Consider the following 24,689-nt stretch of genomic DNA (forward strand, 5'->3'; position numbering starts at 1 on the left):
AGGACATCCAAGCTCAAGTAAAACAGCTTTTTGACTCTTCTGTCTTACTGGAATAGAGTCAAAAGGGTCCTCACTACACCGTTAAGGATGATTTACCCTACTTCCAAGAGCGGTTATTTCTGCCAAGTAAAGAATTGCAGGAGCTTGTCATTACCCGTCATCATGAATCATTAATGGAAGGACACCCCGGTATCGTGAAAACAGAAGAAAAGATCAAACGCCACTTCTGGTGGCCTTCTTGGAGAAAAGACATAAAGTCATTTGTGTTGTCTTGCGGAATCTGTGCCCAAAATAAGAGTCAAAAGAAAAGGCCAGCCGGCCTACTTCAACCTTTGGACATTCCACCAGCACCTTGGCACACCTTGTCAATGGACTTTATAACTGACCTGCCTCCTTGTGGTGGTTACAACACGATTCTCGTAATAGTGGATCTATTCTCCAAAATGGCCCATTTTATCCCTTTAAAAGGATTGCCGTCAGCTTCCACCTTGGCCAAGGAATTTATGGAAAATATAGTGCGGTTACATGGTTTCCCTTCCATATTAGTCTCAGACCGTGGAAGTCAATTTATCTCCCACTTTTGGAAGAAATGTTGCCAACTAGCACAAATAGACGTGCGGTTATCCACCAGCCACCACCCCCAGACCGACGGACAAACCGAGAGAACCAATCAGACTCTCGAGCAATATCTGCGGTGCATGTTACACCAATCCGAGTTGAATTGGAAGGACATCCTTTGGATTGCAGAATATGCATACAACAATTCAGTGCATTCTGGAACCGGACAGACTCCTTTTTATACCCTGTATGGTCACCATCCTCGGACCTCTGACCTAGATCCACCTCTGACCCTGGAGATGCCTGCAGTAAATCACCTACATTCCACAATAACCCAAGCCTTCAAAGAAGCTACAACCCACTTACAGCAAGCCAAGAAAAAGTATAAAGAAAACGCTGATTTGCACTGAAGTAAAACTCCTCCTTACCAGTAGGAGATCAGGTATGGATAGCAACTAAACATCTACCCCTCAAGGGTCAGCGAACTTTTAATCCCAGATTCATTGGGCCTTACCCCATCAAAGCTATTATCAACCCAGTGGCCTTTAAACTCGATTTACCATCCAACATGCGGATTCATCCCGTTTTTCACGCATCTCTTCTAAAACCAGTACAACCTGGAACCAGACTGTCTGAGCCCCCAGGCCCTGTCCAGATTGATGGAGAATTAGAATTCGAAGTGAAAGACATTTTAGATTCCAAGATAGTTAAGTCGAAACTCTTCTATCTTGTTGATTGGAAAGGATATGGACCTCAGGAAAGATCTTGGGAACCCAGTAACTATGTTCACGCACCACGATTAATTCAAAGATTCCATCGAAGATTCCCGCACAAACCAAAACACCCGGAGGAAAAGACCTTGGGAGGGGCCTTAAGGGGGGGTACTGTCATGATGCCTACCTCTAAGGAGCCAGGTCGGGCCCAGCAACCCCAGAGGCAGACATCATTTTCCCCAGGGAAGTCTCAGCAGGCCCAAGTCAGGGCCCTTTGGACTCAGTCCTGGCGCCTTAGGCGCCAGGCTCATAGCGGACCCCAGTCCTGGCGCCTTAGGCGCCAGGCTCATAGAAGAGGATATGTGTTTAAGTGCTTGGGTGCACACTTACCTGATGCAGACCTTGCTGCTTCATCCAGGCCCTCTTGAGGCCTGAATGGGACTACTTAACCTGTAGGACTACTTCACCGCCCGGGTGTGGTCGGGAAAGGATACATACCTGATTGGTGGAAGGATACATACCAGGAACTTCTTCCAAGGCTATTTAAACCCCACCCGAACAACCACACATGCTTCGCGTTGTTCTGCACCTAGCAGCTGGACGCTCACCGTGTCAGCTCCTGCATCCTGACTTCAGCCACGCCTGCCAGCACCCTGGAACACCTGCAAGGGGAGAAAGGAAGAGAATAGGAGAAGAAAAGCCCTTACCTGCTAAATCTGCATCCCAGAGTCATTTCTCCAACGGCCCTGAAAAGGAAGACATCATTTTAAAGGCATTTCGTTTCGATCGCTGCAGCGCTGCATTTTACTCACCTTTGCAAGGCGCTTCCATCTTCAGCAGCGATCTTCCGGATTCAGCTACGCCCCGGCGCCTAGAGGAAAAAAGACAAGATCAAAGGTGAGAGGGAGAAAAGGAATAAGGAAAGCTCAGTTTCCTTTTAAGTCTTACCTGTTGGATTATTCCCACTGCATTTCGGGTCCTGCCGCTTCCTGGCATCTCCGGACCCCGGCCCCTATGGGGAAAAAAGACAAAGACATTCAATGAGCGAATGCAAAGACATTACCTGAGCGCTCATCCAGAACTGTTTCACTTCGGGTCGGCGCCATATCTCCGGCACTCCGAACCCCGGCCCCTAAGGGGAAAAAGACATAAGCATTAGCGCTTGCTGCAATTAGACAACGAACATTATTATTAAGCTTGAACTTTTGAACAGAACTTTTACAGCGCCTTACCTGAACAGTCAAGCTTACCTGAACTCCCATCAATCCTCAATCCAGTGAAGTAACTGGGTTTCAACGCGCCCCTGCATCAGAAGCAGGATGGAGAGCTCATCCTTCCAAACCCTAAGGTGAGGCTTCACGGGGAATCGTGGAGGAGGTATCGTGGAGGGTTGGAAGGGAGTGGGAGGCTTGAGCATTGTTCCACAGTTGGTAATACTCCCTTTTCACGCACAGGAGGGTATCCAACGAGCCAGGGAAGCCAGAATTGAGGGGCCCTTCCTGTCCATCTTCAGAGTTCTGCGCCTTCGACGCCGCGCCTCCGTGGGAACCAGGTGAGCGTTACAGTGTTTTCTACTTCAGTCATGGCTAATTCTGCCTCATTTGCTATGAGTGACTGTCCAAGTGGTTCTTGGCTTCCTGTTAGAGAAGGTTGACTGCTGTCAGAAGTGTCTATATATAGTTGTGCCTGGAGTTCTTCTTCTTGTTGGTGTTCATTGTCTAACATGGTTTTGTACTGCGTAAAATTTATAATCGATTATAGTGCTTTCATTTGCTTTGAAAACATCTTCATAGGAGACATGCGTATCTAATAAATCGTCTTCTTTTCTCCATGGTTTAAAAGGTTGCAGTAGGGCCATGTAATACAGTTCTTCTGTAGGAGTTTTTAATGATAGTTTCATATCGTTAATGAGGCTGTGTTTGGTAAATTTAACAAGGCTGCCCTCGCAACCTTTGACTATATATATATATTTTTTTTCTCATCTGGTTTAATATTATTTTTGTATGTGAAGTTTTGGGCTATGTGGTATAGACACATGGTTTCCAAAGCAGTACTCCTGTTTGGGTAGTATGTGTCCAGTAAGTTGTTTTTCAAAATGTCCTGGCTGTTGGGATCATTTTTGACTATTGTTTCTATGTCTTCATTTGATTTAGCCGGACTAAGGCTTAGCCATACTATGTTTTCAGATTTCCCATACAAGGCAGTGTCGGTTAATGGTCTGCAGCTTTGTAGCAGCCACATTCTCTATGGGAGAGCATTTTCTATGCCAAAGCTGTACAATTTCTGTGACAGTGCTTTGTCAGATGATGTCGTCCCAGAGGCCTTTCAGCTCTGTTGTCTTTGCTTTGGTTGAGTAGGCTGTGACATATTGTGCAACTGCAGTGCAATTGTCTGCAATGCACTGCACATATGTATTTGCATTCCAAAGAAGGGCAATGATTGTATTGTAATCATTGATCTACTTGGATCCTTTTGTTCTTTTTATGCATTATGTGTTCTTAGGTGATTTTCCTTTGACAGTATGTTTAACTGAAGACATGAAGTTGTTCAATTATCCTGTTGCTGAAACTGTTCTAGGGAAACCAAAGCGGCATTTGGTGTAGTATTTCCCTTTGTTTTTTATATTTGCGCTGACAATACTTGCCACACTTGTGTCTTTGAAATGCTAAAATATGTCCATGTAGGTCTGTCAGGGTTCCATTCAGGTCTTTCTCCTCACATTTTAGACAATGTACACATAGAAGAAAGCATCCCCATGCTCCCAGCAATTCCGCCATTATCCCTGAGTTTTTGGGACTCAAACCCTGAATGCAAAGCCCTCCGACTTTCACCCAGAAGCGTTAGTTCTTTCAGAGAACGCTATGGGTTGCAGTGGAAACACTGGCTACCATTGCATAGATGTATGCCTCCTGGAGTACGGCGGTGCGTTGTGCGTGCTGTCAGCTGTTCCTGATATAAACCCCACCCACTCTGCACCACGCCACTTCTGAATTTGTTCTGAAAGCTGCATTACATCTTGTTACCTTTGATTCCTGGTTTTCTGAATTCTTGGCCTGTATTTCTGATATTCCCGCTTTGTTTCCTGATTTAAGCTTAACGTGGTATACCTGGTTGACTCAGAACGCTTAACGGACTGCTACCTTGTTTCCCTCGTTATAATTCCTCCGTTCTGTTGCTGACTCGGAACACTTCCTGGATTGTCAAGGTTCTCCTTGGTACGCTTGCCATCTCCTGTTGCTAACTAGGAACATTTACCGGATCATCACACTTCTTCACCTCTCCATTTCTACAGTTTTTGGTGTCTTAACCCTCCAGCTTTGGAATCTTTAAAGACACTGGGGACATTGGTGCATCGGCGCAAGGATCAAGTACTTTTGGTTTAGGCGTCCTCGTGCCGCCGGCAATAGATGGGCAATGTTGTTTCTGGAACTAATATTCCTATTGCTGCAATTTTCCTCGTGAGACACTCCAAGGCACAAGACACTCTCTTATAGGTAAGCAAACTGCAAAGCAGCAGTGTTCGTTCTTCTATCACGCGTGCTTCCTCTGTAATTCCGATTGTTCTATTTCCCAGGGTTATCCATCAAACCTATTTGGAAACGTTAGTCAAACCACTCATTCTTTGTTTGTGAGTAATACATCCTAGTCTTGTTTAAGTCTTCAGTATTGTTCTTGAACGATATATTAATTCCTTGTTTTTCTTTTGCAGCCAGCTGTGTGTGTACCAGGGTGTACCCAATTTTCGGCAATACTCACCTCAATCTGTCCTTTTGTACTCTTCAGGGGTATATTGTCAGAAAGACTCAATTGCTTCACGACGTGTCAAGCCACCACTTCTGATCTAGCCCTTGGGCCTAACATATTCAAAAGCCTTACTAAAATGGAAGAAGCCGCTGATCATTTGGTGGGTTTATCCCAATTGGTGGCTGATCTTAGGGCCAACATGACAGTAGCACATGATCCTATACAACGTCGTATCACTGAGTTACAGGCTGGCATGGAACCAGGGGCTTTAGCACCAGCCTCCGGTTCGGACTCTGCTGCAGGGCCTCAGCCCGGACATGAGTCAGGCCCTGTTTACATGGCAGCACAGTTTCTGTTTGCCCCTCCGGAGAGGTTCTTAGGGGATCCTAAGACCTTTCAAACTTTTATCAATCAGTACAGGTTACATTTCTTATGTAGACCCACGTCTTTCCCAGATGCTACCACAAGGGCAGCGTTTGTTTTGTCGAACCTGTGCAGTACTGCGGCAGTATGGGCCAATCCCCTACTGGAACAAAGCAGTCCATTACTCTATGACAGCGAAGCATTGATCACGGCTATGACATGTGTCTTCGATACCAGGTATAAATCACAGGCTACAGATTTGGAATTACTTTCCTTGCAACAAGGAGATTCTTCCCTTTTGGGTTACCTGGCAAAGTTCAACCAGCTAGTCGCGGAGACTGACTGGCCAGATGAAAAGAAGCAGGCATTGTTGTACAAAGGCCTTTCAGAAGCTGTGAAAGACGTCTTAGCAACGGTACCTGTTGTACCTACTGGGTTTCCGGAGTTGGTTGACCTTGTGTTGCAAATAGATGCTCGCAAGGCAGAACGAAAAGGGGAGAAATGGATCCCCCGTCTGTTCCTCCTGTGCTAACCCCTGCTTCGACATCAGAACCCATGCAAATTGGTGCCCTAAGAGGTCTGCTGACTTCCACAGAAAGGGAACACCGGAGGATGAATCATTTATGCTTCTACTGTGGTTCATCAGAACACTTCCTGAGACTTTGTCCTAAGAAACCTAAGAAGGCGGGAAACGCCAAAGCTCGACAATAGACGGGGTCCCTCTGTTGCGTCAGGTTATTACGGACCCTGGAACTTCGGTTCCCTTCTCTGTTTTGGCTACCTTGTCCTATCCTTCGAGGGAACCCTAGTCAGTTGGACCTATTCTAGATTCGGGAGCTACAGGAAACTATGTGGATGCCCAATTTGTTCATGATCATGCCATACCACTGGTTTCCAAGAAAATACCAGAATTAGTCAATGCAGTAGATGGTACTTCTCTAATCTCCGGTCTGATGAGTAAACAAACCATTGATCTCATGCTATCATTTGGTTCCATGCATTCCAAGATCATCACTTTTGATGTCATTATTGCTCCACAGTTTAAGCTTATACTGGCTCTCCCATGGTTAACTAAACATAATGCGGTCTTTGATTGGGTCACGGGCTCAGTGGATTTTGCCCAGTTTATTGTCAAGTCTTGTCATTCCGCTGATGCTGAACAAGTTAATCCCAGTTCCATGATCTTGGATGCAGCCTCGGTTATCGGGGCTATTACGACAGTGGTCCTTCCCAAAGAATACAAGTCCTACAGGGATGTTTTTGAAAAGAAGGCGGTGGAAAAACTTCCTCCGCATCGTCCCTACGACTGCCCGATCGAGTTGGTAGCTGATGTCAACATTCCTTCTGGCAGAGTCTACTCACTTACGCAATAGGAGGATGTCGTTCTCAAGGAATACTTGGATCAGGCATTAAGTTCTGGTTTCATTCGTCCCTCGAGGTCTCTGGCAGCTTCGCCTCTTTTTTTTGTTCCCAAAAAGGAGGGGGATTTACGTCCTTGTATTGATTACAGAGAACTGAACGCTATCACAATCCAGAACCAATACCCCATTCCCTTGATCTCAGTTTTGTTGGATCAATTCGGCTCATCCAAGTACTTCACCAAGTTGGACTTAAGGGGAGCCTATAACCTGGTGAGAATCAGAAAAGGCGATGAATGGAAGACAGCCTTTAAGACTAAATAGAGTCTTTTGGAATACTTGGTCATGCCATTTGGCCTATGTAATGCTCCAGCTACTTTCCAGTATTTCATTAATGACGTGTTCAAGGTATTACTGGACCAGTTTATGGTTGTCTATCTTGATGACATTCTCATTTATTCCCCTAACTATGAAAAACATGCCCAGCATGTCTCCACTGTCTTACAAAGATTTTGTGAAAACAATCTCTATGCTAAAATCGAAGAATGTGTGTTTCATGTTGATCAGGTGGAGTTTCTGGGTTACGACATCATCAGTGAGGGTGTTAAAATAAGCAACACTAAGGTTAGGGCAATTCTGGATTGGCCTGTCCCCACGTCTGTGAAGTCCCTTCAATCCTTTTTGGGGGTTGCAAACTTCTACAGAAGGTTTATCCGTTCCTTTTCAGCTACCGCAGCTACATTGATGACTTTAACTAGTTCCAAGAGTCATTTCATTTGGACGGATCAGGCTCAAGAGGCATTTGACACCCTAAAATCCGCCTTTACGTCAGCCCCAGTGCTCCAGCACCCTGCTCCGGCACGACCATTTGTTGTAGAAGCAGATGCATCCGATCAAGCTGTCGGGGCTATTCTTTCCCAAGTATGTGAGGATACGGGTCTTCTTCATCCAGTGGCCTATCATTCAAGAAAACTTAGCAAGTATGAGATGAACTATACTATCACTGAACGTGAACTGCTAGCGGTGCGTGATGCTTTCCTGGTTTGTAGACATCATCTATTAGTCACTGCTGTCCCGGTACATGTATATACTGAACACCAAAATCTTCTTGCTCTCAAGTCTGTACGCTGTACTACAGCTCGCCATGCACGTTGGCATGAATTCTTCTCCATGTACAATTTCCAGATCACCTATCATCCCGGGAGTATGCATTCCAAAGCGAATGCCCTGTCCAAACTGAACGGGGATGGTCTATCATGCACCGGGGAATTTAAGGTATTACAACCCTCTCATGTCTTCTGTTCTTGTACACTTGATTCATCCTTGAAGACCCTAATCCAAAACTGGGTTGCTGCTAATCCTCCTGAACTTCATGATTATGATATGGAAGTGCTACAGTCTTTACCATATCTACAAGGAAGACTCTATGTCCTCACCACCGAGACTCGTTTGATCACCCTCCAGTAAAGTCAAGATGCCTTAATGGCGGCACATCCTGGAAGGCGCAAAACCCTTGAGCAATTAAAGCGATGGGCTTTTTGACCTTCTATGACTAAGGATGTGACGGACTACATCAGCAATTGCTCAATTTGTGCCCAGTGCAAGGGTACTACTTCCAAACCTATGGGTTTGTTGCAACCTATGCCTATCCCAAAGAAACCTTGGGCTATGATTTCTATGGATTTTGTGGTCGAATTACCTCTCATCAGAGGTTGCGATACCATATGGGTAGTCATTGACTACTTTTCTAAAATGGTTTTGTTCATTCCTTGTGAAGGTCTTCCTTCGGCTCTGGTCCCAGCTGACCTGTTCTTGCATCAAGTGTTTCATCGCTTTGGCTTACCAGAAGTCATCATCACAGATCGAGGTTCACAGTTCAACTCGCGTTTCTGGCACCATCTCGTCACTGCTTTGGGTATTGATGGACGTTATTCCACTGATTATCACCCTGAAACTGATGGGCAGACAGAGAGGGCAAACGCCACTATGGAACAATACTTATGCTGTCTAATTACACAACATCAAGAATCCTGGTTGGAACACCACTCTGCTCTTTCTGGCCTACACCCTAGGACACTTCCTTTGGATTTAGTGCCTGCAGTAGATAATCCAGCAGTTCAGGAATGCATACGTGAGTTTATTACCTTAAGGGAAAAAAATCAGTAACCATCTGGAGACTGCTCAACAGCAGGCCAAACACTATGCTGATAGACACTGTGCCTCTGACCCTGAATATCAACCTGGGATTTTGGTGTGGTTGGCCTCAAAGAATCTCCATATACCAGGTCGCAGTTGTTTGTTGCCTCGTTTTGTGGGACCGTTCCCTATTAAAGAAGTACTCAACCCTCTGGTGGTTCGTTTGGAGCTGCCTTCCCAGTGGAAGATACATCCCGTCTTTCATATTTCTCTTCTGAAACCATGCCCTACGGGAACCGTCTTGCTGCTCATCCGGCTACTGTTATGGTCCAAGGGGTTGAAGAGTATGAGGTTAAAGCCATTCTGGACACTAAAAAGGTGCATGGGGTTCGCTATTTCCTCATTGATTGGAAAGGCTACGGTCTGGAAGATCGTACTTGGGAGCCCGACTCAAATGTGCATGCTCCTATTCCTTTGTCCAGATTCCTTGCTTCCCGTTCCGGGGAACTTTCATTGGGGGAGGAAACTGTCAGGGTTCCATTCAGGTCTTTCTCCTCATGTTTTGGATAATGTACACATAGAAGAAAGCATCCCCATGCTCCCAGCAATTCCGCCATTATCCCTGAGTTTTTGGGACTCAAACGCCGAATGCAAAGCCCTCATAATACACTTTCATCCAGAAGTGTTCGTTCTTTCAGAGAAGGCTATGGGTTGCAGTGGAAACGCTGGCTACCATTGCATAGACGTATGCCTCCTGGAGTACGGTTGCGCATTGTGCATGCTGTCAGCTGTTCCTGATTTAAACCCCACCCACTCTGCACGGCGCCGCTTCTGAATTTGTTCTGAAAGCTGAATTACGTCTTGTTACCTTTGATTCCTGGTTTTCTGAATTCTTGGCCTGTATTTCTGATATTCCCACTTTGTTTCCTGATTTAAGCTTAACGTGGTTTACCTGGTTGACTCGGAATACTTAACGGACTGCTACGTTGTTTCCCTCGGTATACTTGCTCCATTCTGTTGCTGACTCGCAACGCTTCCTGGATTGTCACGGTTCTCCTTGGTACGCTTGCCATCTCTGTTGCTAACTAGGAACATTTACCGGATCATCACACTTCTTCACCTCTCAATTTCTACAGTGTTTGGGGTCTTAACCCTCCAGCTTTGGAATCTTTAAAGACACTGGGGACATTGGTGCATCGGCGCAAGGATCAAGTGCTTTTGGTTTAGGCGTCTTCCTGCCTGTGGGAATAGATGGACATTGTTGTTTCTGGAACTAATATTGCTGTAATTTTTCTCGTGAGACACTCCAAGGCACAAGACACTCTTTTATAGGTAACCAAACTGCACAGCAGCAGTGTTCGTTCTTCTATAGCGTGTGCTTCCTCTGTAATTCCGATTGTTCTATTTCCCAGGGTTATCCATCAAACCTGTTTGGAAACGTTAGTCAAACCACTCATTCTTTGTTTGTGAGTAATACATCCTAGTCTTGTTTAAGTCTTCAGTATTGTTCTTGAACGATATATTAATTCCTTATTTTTCTTTTGCAGCCAGCTGTGTGTGTACCAGGGTGTACCCATTTTTCAGGCAGTACTCAGCTCAATCTGTCCTTTTGTACTCTTGAGGTGTATATTGTCAGAAAGACTCAATTGCTTCATGATGTGTCAAGCCACCACTTCTGCTCTAGCCTTGGGCCTAACAAGGTCGCTATGTGTAGTTTGTGAAGGGATTTCACAAGTGACATATTTGTGAATGAACTGCAAAACAGTGGCATCACTGTCCTGACCAAATTTAGGAGCATCTTTAATCCACAAAAGCACGTGGATTTGTGGTGCTCCTTTGGCCTGGTATTATTTTCTCCAAAAGAAGTGTTGCACTTCTCTGAGGGGAGGAACTGTTTTATTACAAATGAAGTTCAGCATGGCAATAAAGCGATGATGGAAATATCTTGATACATTTACAGGACCAAGAGAGCAGAGTTCCCCTGTTTTTATGTCTCTATTTGTTTTGTTCTTGTTTGCTATGCTTAGGAAATCGTGCAAGTCTTCCCATGCATACGCTGCACAACTTAATGTCACAAACCATGTGGGTGGGCCAAGGTTTCGTATCATACAGCGTACTTCTGCATGTCGTCGGAACCAGTACTCTTTCGTACCACACATGTTTGCTAAAAGATTTGTAATACTTATCTGTAGAACTTCATCTTTTTCTGCCACCTTTTGAAGTAATTGCGTAGCAGACATATTATGAAAATTGGTACCTTGAGTACATTGGAAAATTGAGAGTTGCTAGTTCACTTTCAAAGATAGTGCATAATTTCCAGTGACCCGATCCATGCGGTACCGGAACTCGTAATCAAGGTAACTCTATTCCCTTACTACAGCCCCGAAAACACTATCCTAAGTGCCTGATCGTCTGGAGCCATCGGCAATTCGCCCCCACCGCTCCTTATACACACCCAAGACTGAGATATTACGTCCAGGCACAACAATTATCCAGATTGTTTGTTATGTATGAAATGTAGGTTTGGCCATAACTTGCAAGATTACTATGCTCAATATGATGTGCAATACTACCCCTAAATAGGTTTGTCAGCACATCTAGGCCATGTATGCTATTGCACTTTTATAACACAAATGTACTGAATGTCTGTACCTCCCAGTCACTAGTGTTATTGACCCTTTGTGCTAAAATCATATCTAGATGTCAGCATGTATACACACTCTCACTTCATTTTTACAACTTAAATGTACTGAATGCTAGCTTACTGTACCCCCTAGTCACTAGTGTTTTAGCCCCTCTGTGCTCTCCAGTCATTAGTGTTCTAGGCCTTGGGTGCTAAATTCGAATCCAGATGCCAGCATGTTTGAACATCTTCATTGCTTTTCAACAACTTAAATGTAATGAATGTTAGCTTACTGTACCTCCTAGTCACTAGTGTTTTAGCCCCTCTGTGCTCTCCAGTCATTAGTGTTTTAGGCCTTGTGCGCTAAATTCAAATCTAGATGCCAGCATGTTTAAACATCTTCATTGTTTTTCTACAATTTAAATGTACTGAATGCTAGCTTACTGTACCCCCTAGTCACTAGTGTCCTAAGCACTAGCACTTAAGAAATAACTCTGTACATATCTCGACCCAAACTCAAAGAAACAGACGCCAGCACACAGGATGCTCCTGGCATAGACAGAAATGTCCCCTACCTGCCTCATCAAAGTTACCTTGACCCTAATACTCATCACCACTATACTTAGTACAATGGCCTTTACTATCAAAACCAACCCCCCCCCTCCCCCAAGGATAGAAACTTGAGACTTAGATCCAGGCTGCCCAGCATCTATGAACCTGTAAGTAACCATCCGAATAATGCCAATAGACGCACCAATACCCAGCCAAAAAACCTGTCTCGATCAGTCAAACAATCTACCGATACTGGCGCTCAAACTTATACTAAAACTTGCACAACTCTAGATACCATACCACCTAAAACTTGTCAAATAACTTAACCTAATAGCTCTTTAACCCTAATAGGATCCCTCATTAATGTGAGATCTGCGGTGGCTCACGCCACAAAAATTGCTGACATCCTAAACAATGACAACTTGGACCTACTGGCCATAACTGAGACCTGGCTTCACAAGGCTGCAGGACCAACACTAATGCTAGCAGTGCCCGATAAATACCAAATTCCAGAGCTGACAGGCCAGACGCCCGAGGCGGTGGACTAGGCATCATCTTCAAATCTACCCATCCCATCAGACCTGCCACGTCAGCTTCCTACTCATCCTGTGAAACACTCACAGCCAAAATGTCCATTTCTAATAATCGCACGCTCTCAACCCATTTGATATACAGACCTCCTGGGCCATTAGGTACCTTTGAAGACGATCTAACCAGTCTTATAGCCAACAACACCAAAGATCATTCCCAAACCCTACTATTAGGAGACTTTAACCTCGGCTTTAATGAAACTGACAATAAACATGCAGAGTCAGTTGCAGCCCTGATCAAGGACCATGGGCTTGATCAAAAAGTCTTCTCCCTACCCACATCAAAGGAAGGACCCTCGACTGGGTATCTGAATTGAATTGCAATGTCAGTATTATAGATATTGTTCCACAAACATGGACTGATCATTAACTAATAACTTTCTCCGCCACACTAGATCTCCTCAGCCCCAAAATCAACAACATGGTTCCCCCTCTCCCGACTAGAAGCAAGAAGGATATGACTGTTGAAAACTTCATCCCTCTCCTCCTTCCAGTCATATCTGGATTGGAAAGCAATAACCCTGACGTCTTAGTAAATACTTTCAATGATGCTATGATCAAAGCACTAGACGCAACTGCCCCAATCAAATTGCGCAAAGCTAAACAGGAAGCTCACCTAAATGCCTGGTTTATGCCCCACCTCAAATCTCTAAGACTACAAAAAAAAGAAAGCTCCAAACTATCTGGCACCACTCACCCACTGAAAACAACAAAAATAACCTAACTGAATTTGCCAAATCTTACAAAAAAGAAATAATCAAAACCAAGAAGAACACCTTTAATGACAGGATCGCGAAAGCTAACTCTAATACTAAAGAGTTATCCGCCATCCTCCGCAAACTGGAATCCCCTATTCAACCTACAGACAATGTCCCTGAAAACAAAGCTTGGTGCACCAACATACATTGTCACCCTCGGACCAACAAATACCCCAATCTCAGGAGAATAAGTCTACCACACCTTTCAGATTCAAGACTATCTGCACAATCGACACAGAAAAAATAATACTGTCCCTCAAACCATCAAACTGCAAGGGCGAAACTCCTGCCCAGCACAAATAATAAAGGACGCAGCTAGGGACTTAGCTCCCTTCATTACCAAGCTCATAAACTCCTCCTTTAAATCTAACATGGTACCCACCAACCTCAAAGAATCATGGGTCCTACCACTATTGAAAAAACAAACCTTGGACCCCAATATCCCTACCAACTACAGACCTATCACCACTGTGCCATTTCTACTTAAAATCCTAGACAGAGCTGCCTACATACAAATCCAGGATTACCTGGAAGCTAACCACCTGCTTGGCTCACGGCAATCTGGCTTCCGCCCACTCCATGGTACGGAAACAGCTCTGTTAGACCTCAAGACACAAATTGAGGAACTAAAGGATAATAGAAAAACAGCCTTGCTCCTCCTACTGGACTTGTCGGCAGCCTTCGACTTTGTGGACGATGCAGTCCTATGCAACCACCTCGAATCTGCCGCCAACTTCACTGGAGATGCCATAGCTTGGGTCCAATCCTCCTTAGCTCCCCACCTCTGACTCTGCTGACCCTATCAAAATAACCTGTGGTGTCCCACAAGGATTGTGTGTCTCGCCCACCATGTACAACATCTTCACCAAGCCTTTGTTTGACAAGTTGGACAGACTGGGTGTCACCTACACAAACTACGCAGACGACACCCAGCTCCTCATACCCCTTTCGGGCGACTACGAGACAGACTCAGCCTTGGTGAACAAGATATACACCCTCATTCAGGCATGGATGGCCTCACATGGCCTCTGCCTGAATGACGATAAAACAGAGATACTAATACTAGGCTCTGAAGCCAATTTCCAAAAACTAAGCCCAAACTACACATACTTCAGCATTGATAATAACCCTATCAAGGTGATGTCTGTGGTTAAAACCCTTGGATTCTATCTGGACTCCTCCCTCACTCTCAAGAAGCAGGTCAACGCCCTCGTCTCCTCCACCACTTACACCTGCAAACTCATCCACGCTTCCAGACCTTACCTCTCTAGTGCTAGCTGCACCACTCTAGCTAATGCTCTCATCATGTCTAGGTTAGACTATTGCAATGCCCTGTACTCAGGAGCCAACAAATACATCACAGACAAAACCCAAAGACTGCAGAACAATGCCCTGATAGCAGCACTGAACATCCCTCACAGAGAGCACGTCACCAAATTCAGGTAAGAGGTTAATTGGCTAAAAATAACAGATAGAATCCTACTCAAAACAGCTTCCCTCACCTCTAAATGTCTGAACAACCTAGCCCCCCCCGTACCTAATGGAAAAAATCACGAGGAAAACTTCCACGCGACCCACGAGATCTGCTAACACCTTTAAACTAGAGATTCCTAGGTTTAAACGCTCGACCGCGGCGCGGGAGGAACTAGTTTTCCTGTCAAAGCTGCTTACTGCTGGAACAAGTTACCACTCAACCTCAGAACTAAACAACTGTACCCTAAATTCAGACACAAGCTAATTAATTGGTTGCGGGCCAATGACACATAACTTTGATGCCCAGACGTGGGTCCCGTGCCTGCTGGGCCTAGAGACCCAAGCTACTCCGCACTGATGAGCCCCAACAAGGGTGAAACATGTCTTGGGATGCTTGTGGTCTCGTGCAGAAGGGATATGACCTAGCAGTTTGGGATGGACTGCCCCTTTTGGGGTGGGTCCAAGCCTGATTTGCATATGGTCTTTCCCCTTCTGTACTGGCTTGGCAGGCGAAGAACGATGGTCTGGAGGGTAGCCCCGAGCAATGCCAGTGGTTAAGATTCAGTCTAAACCTTCCAGCGATCACCTCTTTGTTTTTGCTTTGTCACCCCGAGTGGGATGGGTATGCCCAGACGAGGGTCCCGTGCCTGCTGGGCCTAGAGACCCAAGCTACTCCTCACTGATGAGCCCCAACAAGGGCAAAACATGTTTGGGGATGCTTGTGGTCTCGTGCAGAAGGGATGTGACCTAGCAGTTCGTGCTGGACTGCCCCTTTTGGGGTGGGGCCAAGCCTGATTTGCATATGGTCTTTCCCCTTCTGTAATGGCTTGGCAGGTGAAGAACGATGGTCTGGAGGGTTGCCCCGAGCAATGCCAGTGGTTAAGATTCAGTCTAAACCTTCCAGCAATCACCTCTTTGTTTTTGCTTGGAGATCCTTTGGCTTGCCACATTTGGTAAGTTTCCAGTGCATAATCTATGGTGTCTTTGGAGTGCAGTGGGTGAATTGTAAAATGGTCTAAAATATTGGCTGCTGTAGTAGGATTTAGAAGCTGAAATTGGCCAGTTCCTGATGAGTCTTGAATTATTTCAGTGGTTTCCATCAGGTTTTCTTCAATGTTTATTACTGTGTAGTATTCATTGTTGTCTTTTAGATATTGTAGGGCTTCTCTAACTTCAAGTAAGTCTACTAGTTGCTGCCAATTTTTTTTGTCTTTTGTAGGTACGCCATTCACTATGATAATCAAAGATTGATCTATTGGCCGTTGCACTCCCAGAGTGTCTACATTTTTTTGGAGATCTAATGGCACATAAACTACTTTGCCACGAATGCCTTTCAGTAATTCAGAGGGAGGTAGTTTTGCTATTTTTGGTTGAAGGCGTATTATTGCTTGAAATGGGTGTACTGTTTGAATTATAATGCTCTCATACAAGTTAAGTTGTTGGAATGGTTTTGGCAAAGGGAATATTTCCAAGTTATTAGTTATAGCAGGAGAAGGTATTAGATTGTTGTCATGTTTGTCAAGTTAGTAATTTTGTATTTGTTTTCTGCTATAAGATAGAGAGCTAATTGGAACCACTTGGATTCCTCATTGTCTTCTATTTTGTACATTATGTCTACAGTTGTTGTGCTCTTTTTATAAAAAAGTTCTGCAGCAACAAACACACACACATGGTTTGGTACTTCACCAGATGTGCTTTTAAACTTTAGTATTTCTTTGTTGTATGTGTGTAATAAAAGGTTGACATCTGTAAGGTTGTTGGTACTCTGTTCTAAAGATATTGAATTTTGTAAGTGGGTTTCACTTCCAAAATATTTGTTTTGGATGTGCTCTATTTCTTCGAGTAGTTTTTTGGCTGTACCACGTAGAAGAATGTTATTAGAATGGTCCAGTTTTAAAGCAGGACTTTTTGCATAGTACAGTTTATGAACGAGATTTCTTACAGTTGAATGGTGTGTTGCTAACATTTTGATATGGTGGAAGGTGCTTTTGCAAGTAGGTCCAGAAATGCAGGCTAATGAATGTCCTCGTAGTCCTGTGTATTTGCGCACTGGACAGGAGTCTATAGTTGTAATATTTTAATGTTTAATTTGTCTTTGCCTTTCACATACTGATTGAGGAACTGGCATAAAGATGTGAAAGATTTTTTGCATAAATTACACATTGATGTGCACAGCCATTTGTAGACTGGACATATTGGTTCGGTGGAATGGAGAGTTGATGCTAAGTTTGCTGGGGATATTTTTGTGAGCAGCGTTTCTTGTTCCATGATGATATTGTTAACCTTTTCATACGCTCGTCCACTGCTATGTATGGCAATTGGGTTTGTTTGCTTTTGTTTGTATGGTTCTTCATTGAAATATGGCTCTGTGCTGGTGGTGTGACTCCACTTACCTGCACAGATGTTTGCAAAGCTATCTTTGTTGATATTCCATCTGTTTCAAAGTACTTGGTGTAATTTAGTAATTAGTTTTGTTAGTGGTTTCATTCTGTTTAAAACTAATATAAATAATTTCCTCTTGAGAAGGATTGCACTGTCTATGAGAGCTCCCAGGATTAGTTTTCTGCAGTAGTTTTTAAGATTTGAACATGATTTGTCCCCTGTTTTTATAAGGTTCTGAAGGACTCTGTGCTGGAACATTTTTTGTAAAATAATTGTCTGGGTATGCTTACTTGTGGCTACATCAAGATTTATAGGTGCAGTGTTAGCACTAGTGGGAGTTGTAGTCTTCTTAATACCTTTCTGTTTAGTTTTACATTTTGAAAGAGGAGTCAAAGTTTGTGTCCAGCAAGCTGCTTTAGTTTGGCTTAGTGACTGTATTAGCTGTTTTGTTTGAACTTTTTGTATGCATTCTGCTAGAGGGGGATGCCTATTTTGTTTAGCTTTTAGTTTCATTTGCTCTATTTCTGTGTTGCTTTCTACGGAGTTGCTTTTTGGTATGCATTCTTTGGTGTCTGTTGGAGAAGAAAAGAACGTGTGGGTTGGGAGGTTGTGCAATGTATGTGTGCCCTGTGCATGAGTTTCTGAGTATGAGGGTAGGCATACATGTAGAGGTGTGTTATTGTGGACTGGGTGGTTACTTCAGGTTGGGAAGGCTATACTCGGATCTGTGTGTTACTATACTAGTGTTCAGATGACAATACAAAGTGTGCACCTGCTGAGGTGCAATCAGTAATGCTGATTCTAATGCTGTATGTTTGATAAAATTGTTTGTTCTACAGTACAAGAAAAATACACTGTTTGAGTAACAGTCAGAACACTATGGGCCTCATTACGACCCTGGCGCTAAGTGAAAAACGATGGCGGTAAATGGTTACCGCCATCGTTTTCCGTCAGGTCCGATCATGACCCGTGACCGTTAACTACGATGCCATTAGCGGCATCGTAGTTAACGCTGCCGCTAACTGCGCTAAGGGTGCGCGCACGCGACCGGCCACACCGTACGTAGCGCCATGGCGGAAAGGTACGCAAATGCCGACCCAAGCGGACATGCACCTAACGCCATCACCCAGCCCGTTAAGTACCTTACCGCCATGGTGCTAATTACGCCATCGCGAACCAACCGTAAAGGGCCATGTAAAGTGAATGCAGCTGCCACAGGTGCACAGAAACAGCACAGGTGAAGGCAATACAGACTCAGGAAGTACAAAAAGAGCACACCCCACCCCTTCCCACACCCAGTCACACTCCACAATGATACCAATACGACTAGCAATGTTGGGGCTGGAGGACCTGATAGCAATGCATGTGCTACAACAGCAACAACAACAACAGGCAGCACAGAGGAGACGCAGGAGGAGAAGGAGGGCAAGGCAGGCCCAGCAAGCCCCACCAGCACAGCCAGTGCCACCACGCAGGCAGCCCCCAATCCCACGCATCAGAGCCTATCCATTCAACCTCACTGCTGAGCAGATCCACACCCTGTACCGTTTGGACCGGGACACCATCACCGCCATCGTAGACATGATACACAACGACATCGTCAGCATGATAGAAACTCCAACCGCCATCCCCCCCCTACTGAAGGTAGTGTCTGTACTCCACTTCCTGGCCACAGGCACCTACCAGCACACAGTGGGGCACTTGCATGGCATTTCACAACCATTATTCTCACGAACACTCATCCAAGTGCTCGATGCCCTCCTCAAGCACAGGGACGACCACATCTCATTACCACGGACTGGCCAGGACATTGCAAACACCAAAGTGGGTTTCCATGCACTAGCCGGCATACCCAGTTGCATTGGTGCCATCGACTGCACCCATGTGGAATTGGTGGTTCCACGTGCCATGGAGGTACCGTACCGCAACCGGAAACAGTTCCACTCAATCAACGTGCAAATGGTCTGTGACTCCAACAAGATCATCACACATTGTTGTGCCCGATTCCCCGGATCAACCCATGATTCTATGATCCTGAGGAACTCCACAATACCACGCTACATGGAGCGACATGCAGGCCCAAGATCCTGGCTACTCGGTGAGTCCAATGTCATGGAAGTGGGCAGGTGAATGACGTACCGATGCATACTCCATCTGGCTGAAAGGGGGGGGGAATGATGCATACTCCACCTGGCTGAAAGGGGGGGGAATGATGCATACTCCACCTGGCTGAAAGGGGGGGGAATGATGCATACTCCACCTGGCTGTGAGCAACACAGAGAACGGAGACAGAGGATGGGCACTCACAATGCACTCAACCCCTCTGCATACATTGGGTGATGGCATGCAAAACAGGCCATGGGAGCCATGAGCATATACTGGTTGCATTGTGTGAATCAATTAGTGCATGTAGAAGTGAGCCATGGTGGCACATCATGTTCTTGATCAGACGACATGACTGACACATACATTCTCGCCTACATACAGGTGATGCAGGCCATCCCCTGAAGAGGTGGCTCCTTACACCAGTCCGGAACCCGCAGAACCAGCACGAGGAGGACTTCAACCGTGCACATACACGTACTCGTGTGGTCATAGAGCAGACATTCGGCCTATTGAAGGCACGGTTCCGAAGCCTCAGCAGGTCTGGTGGGGCACTCCTCTACCACCATGAGAAAGTGGCAAAGATCGTCATGGCATGTGTCATGCTACACAATATGTGCGTCAGACGGAATGTGCCCCTGCCCCCTGACGCAGAACTGCAACCACCTGACGATGAGGATGAGGAGGGTGCAGATGGGGCGGCACCCCATGGAGGAGGGGACGCACAGGAGGGGCGTGCAATGCGCCAAAGTATCATCGACCACTGCTTCTAGCACACACGGCTGGTGTGAATCACATGGAGACTGCACTTGGGGCACTGTGTGTCTCTGGGACATGCACACTGTGGACTGTACACCAATAAAGCACACATATGCAATGGAAATGTCCACACATTTCATTTTGGGAAAGAAAAAAGTGTATTTAAACTATGAAATGTCGTGACACACCCCATCCCCCCTGCACACCCCAACACACCCCCTCCACCCTCCCCCTGCACACCTCAACACACCCCCTCCCCCTCCCTCTGAACACCCCAACACACCCCCTCCCCCCTCCCCCTGAACACCCCAACACACCCCCTCCCCCCTCCCCCCTGAACACCCCAACACACCCCCTCCCCCCTCCACCCTGGAATCCCTACGAAGGTGCGGTAGTGTCTGTGCAGCAGGGTGTGCAGTAGTCCTGCTCGACTGTCAAGCCACTAATGTGAATCCCCTCCCCTGGCCCCCGGGGCACCCCTGCCCGTGCTGCGTAGATTGCGCCCTGATCTGCGGATGGGGCTGCTCTGTGCCGAGCTGGTTGATGAGGAGGGTCCGGCCTGCACATCTGGACGCATGTCCCTGATGGTCTGAGCAAGTTCTGTGAGGACATTGCGCACAGCCGCGAGTTCCGTGCATATGTCCTTTGTGGAGGACTCTATGGCAGCTGTGACTCGGTCTGCCAACCTCTCCATGCCATCCCTTGCCACCCCACACTGTGCAACATGTTCGTTGAGGAGGGCAGATAGCTGCTGCTGGCGGGTAACTATATCTTCAAGTGTCTGCTGGTTCCGCTGGCCCATGCCCAGTGGCATTTGCATGTCCATTGGGCTGCTCACCTCAGGCTGGGGGGATGGGGTGGCTGGCCAGTCCTCGGCCTCCGACTGCCCCTGCGGGGCATCCGCCTGCAGGGGGCTTAGGGATGTGCAGGGGGAATGTGGCTGGGCAGTGGGCCTTTCCTCATCGATTACCTCGATGCTGCCTGCCTCACTGTCGGAGGTTGCCGCTATGGCAGCGATTTCACCCAGGGTGCTGCTTGCAGCAGAGCCTGTCCCTTCAGTGGGCACGACTAGTGACATGTGCGGTGCTGCTGCTGGGTCTGTGTTTGCTGTTGTGGGGGCTGGCACTTGCCTGTCCTCTTCCCCAGGCAGGGTTTGTGGCTGCTGGTGTGTTTCCTTTAGGACGGCTGAGGTGGATGCCTGTGGCCTGGCCCTCTTGGTGGATCTGGATGCAGTGTTGTCCTCTTCCTGGAGGTCTGTGTCAGATCCTGTGGTGGAGCAAAGGAGGGATAGTGTTATTGATGGGTCCGCGGACATTGGCCGTGCATTGTGAGGGATGACATCTATACAGTGGGTACATGCAGCACATTTCAGGCAGGGGCATACAGGTTTTGTGCCTTTTGTGTGGAGGTAGCATGGTGGTATGTGTGTGCCAGCAGTTAGGGTGTGCATGCTTCATGTGTACAGGGTGGAGTCTGGATGTGTCTGTGGACATTCACCTGCCGATGTGTTGCATATGCACTATGGGGCTACATGGTACTTCACATGATAGGACTTTGTTGAGTTTAGCATGGCTTGCTCTGGCACCTACCTGCATCTCCTGAGGTCGGCACTCCTCTCTCCATCCCTCCGACACCTTGGATGCTCTCCATCCCGATGGTGGATGCACATATTTCCTCCCATGCTTGCAGCTTAATGGGCGATTCGGATCCACCCCCAGTTGACGTGCCTAGGTTCCGGTTAGCTGAGAGGATGCTTCGGACACGGAGCCTCAAGTCGTCCCAGCGCTTTCTGCACTGCTGGGCAGTGCGGGGTACGGCCCCCACTGCACTCACACGCTGTGCCACAAGGGCCCATATGGCCTTCTTTTTCGCTATTGCCGGCCTTGTCATCTGCGCGGAGAATACGGCTGCAGCATTTTCTTGCAGGGTCTCTGCGAGCATGGTTAGTTCCTCCTTTGAGAAACGGTCTTGGCGCTGCCGGTCACATGCTTTTTTAACTACTTTGGGCATTTTTACTTGGCTAATTGGGTGGGTGATGGGTGTGGATAGGTGTCAGGGTTGGATCAGGTATGGTTGTGGAGGATGGCAATGGATTGTGTTTTTAAAGATGGCCGCCGTGCAGTTTCCCGTTCCGCCGCGATGACGCTATTTCCGGTTCCGCCTATTTACGGTGACCGCTAATTGCGGTCGCCGCTATGGTGTGTGTGGCGGTAGTGCTCCTTGCGCGGCGTGCGATGGCGGTAAGGGCCGTTTTTGGCCCATTTACGCCATGCCGTACTTTAGATTAACGCCATGGCGTAATGCACGTGCCCGATGGGTCGGAATATGCCGCACTTTACGCCATCGACCCACGGCGTAAACGTTGATTACGCCATGGCGGTAATGTTCGGTACTTACCGCCAGGGTCGTAATGAGGCCCTATGACAGTATTGGACCTACTTTGTTGGATGCAAAGAGTAGGTTTCTTCTGGGTTCTGTTTTGTACTTGAGACGCCACTGGCTTTGAGGAGTGTGGTTTTCACTGCAATTGTGAAAGAAGGAAGTTAGTACATATGTGTGTTAATGGCACAGTAATTTCACTTGAAGAATAGATTAGTTACATTTGCAGAAGGATTTCTTTCCAGGAAGAGGTACTGTATGTGTTAAATTGCACAGCTTTTTATATGAACGGGGATTTTGGAGCATCAGCATCATTGCTAAGGCGGTTAGTGGAGTATTTATAAGTGTGTCCTATGAGGTGCACTTTTGAAAGTGTATGTGTTGCTGTTGCACTATTTATTGTGGAAATGGATTAGTGGAAGTTGTAGTAGGGTGAGAAAAAAGCTTGGAAAGATGTACAGATTGAGAAGGAGAATGTTTTTGTGTGTGGAATTCCATTCATTTTTCTGCGCATACATGCTTGCTACATGAGTGGAGGAAACCTTTCAGTTATTTGATTTATTTATCCACATTTCTAATGGCACTGTTCTGAATGTACACATGTATTTGTTTGGTTTTGCAAGAATGGTAAGTAGCAGGCACTCTTGAAATGCATGCAATGTATGTACTTGAAATGCTTTGGTAAGATACAAGCTGGTTTCCTGTTCTGTGTGCATTCTAGAAATTTCATAATAGTGTTTTAAGGGGAAGTGATTGTGAAAATGACAGAAGGAAATAAGAGAATAACAGTTTGCACATTACAATGAGTGATATGGGTAAATGAGAACTTGGAAAGCAGACAGATTTGCAAGTGAAATTGATGATAGGAGATGAGAGAAATGACAGTATGCTTTTTTGCTGAATATGCAGGGTAAGTGGCAGGTACCCTGTTCACATGCATTTATAAAAGAGTTGTGAATGTACTGTACACACAATATTAATACCCGTAGTTTGTGTTGATGCATGTAGATGTGGATGAATCTGGAAGGAGAAATCTTGGAGAATGGTATGGTTGTTTTTGATGTAGGTGTTTTGCAATCACAGGAGACTTGTACTCAGACTGATGAACAGTACATCTAAAGTGCTGAACTTTCATGACAGAGTTAGATGTTGAGTTCTTGGAGGTGATTTGTGGATGGTTGTGTGACTTATGTGTAGCAAATGAGGGAGTGGTACAGAGTACAGCTGTAGTTCACGGACAGGGTATGTCGCATCCAGGGCTTCTCAGCATGTCTGGCATGGAAAGGGGACTGTGGGGATTAGCCAATCAGGTGTTGAAGTTGTGTTTTGTAGGAAGAGAGGCTGTGTGTAGTGAAGATGGCAGAGGGGAAGAAAGTGAGAGTGTTGGTAGTTGGAGATCTGTTTGTAAATGTTTTAGAGCAGTATACTAAGTCTAAAGATATGGCTGCTAATTTTTGGATTTGAAGGAGTGGAGGTTTTGTGGTCAACTGTGCCTGGCTCCAATATGCATGCCGTGGTTGGAGTTTGCAAGAGCATGTCCATTTGGAACAGTCCAGATATAGTGGTACTGCATTGGGGTGCTGTCCATTTGGGATACATCAGTGCTCTTACTTTGTTGAGTGCTCTTGAAAAATTGGCAGTGATGGTGGTTCTTCCAGGTGCCAAGATTGTTCTTTCTGAAATGCTCCCTAGGGTATCATGGGACAAATATAATGTTTTTTGTCCCAAGCAAAATGGTGGAAGGTGTTTGGTTAACAAAGGCATGTCTGTTTTCTTGTTTAGAGCTGGGATGTTGTCTTGTAATAATGAGAATATTGATTCTGTTAATGTTCACTATTTCAAAGCAAATGGCATTTCTTTATCCATTCTGGGAAATGTCATGTTATTTCAAATAAAAGGAATGTTTTATAGAGGATAATGTAAAGAAATCTGGAACAGAATAAGTGATAAAACCAAATAAAATGACAAAATGAAAGGTGTTTCTTTAGAAGCACCTTTTAAAAAAAAAGCTCTTTTCAGAACCACCATCAGAGAGGAAATGGAGTACCCTGGTTGCAATTTCTTTCCACACATTCACAGATTGCACAATATGTCCACGGACACTGCGGTAGTCCGCGGAGCATATGTGTCACATCTGGGGATTTTGAGGCTGGCAGGCATTGAAATGGTATTGTGCAGGCCATGGGAATGGTCAATAA

Source organism: Ambystoma mexicanum, chromosome 7q, assembly GCF_040938575.1.
Source record: "Ambystoma mexicanum isolate Mex_15411 chromosome 7q, UKY_AmexF1_1, whole genome shotgun sequence".
In the NCBI taxonomy this organism is placed as follows: domain Eukaryota; kingdom Metazoa; phylum Chordata; class Amphibia; order Caudata; family Ambystomatidae; genus Ambystoma; species Ambystoma mexicanum.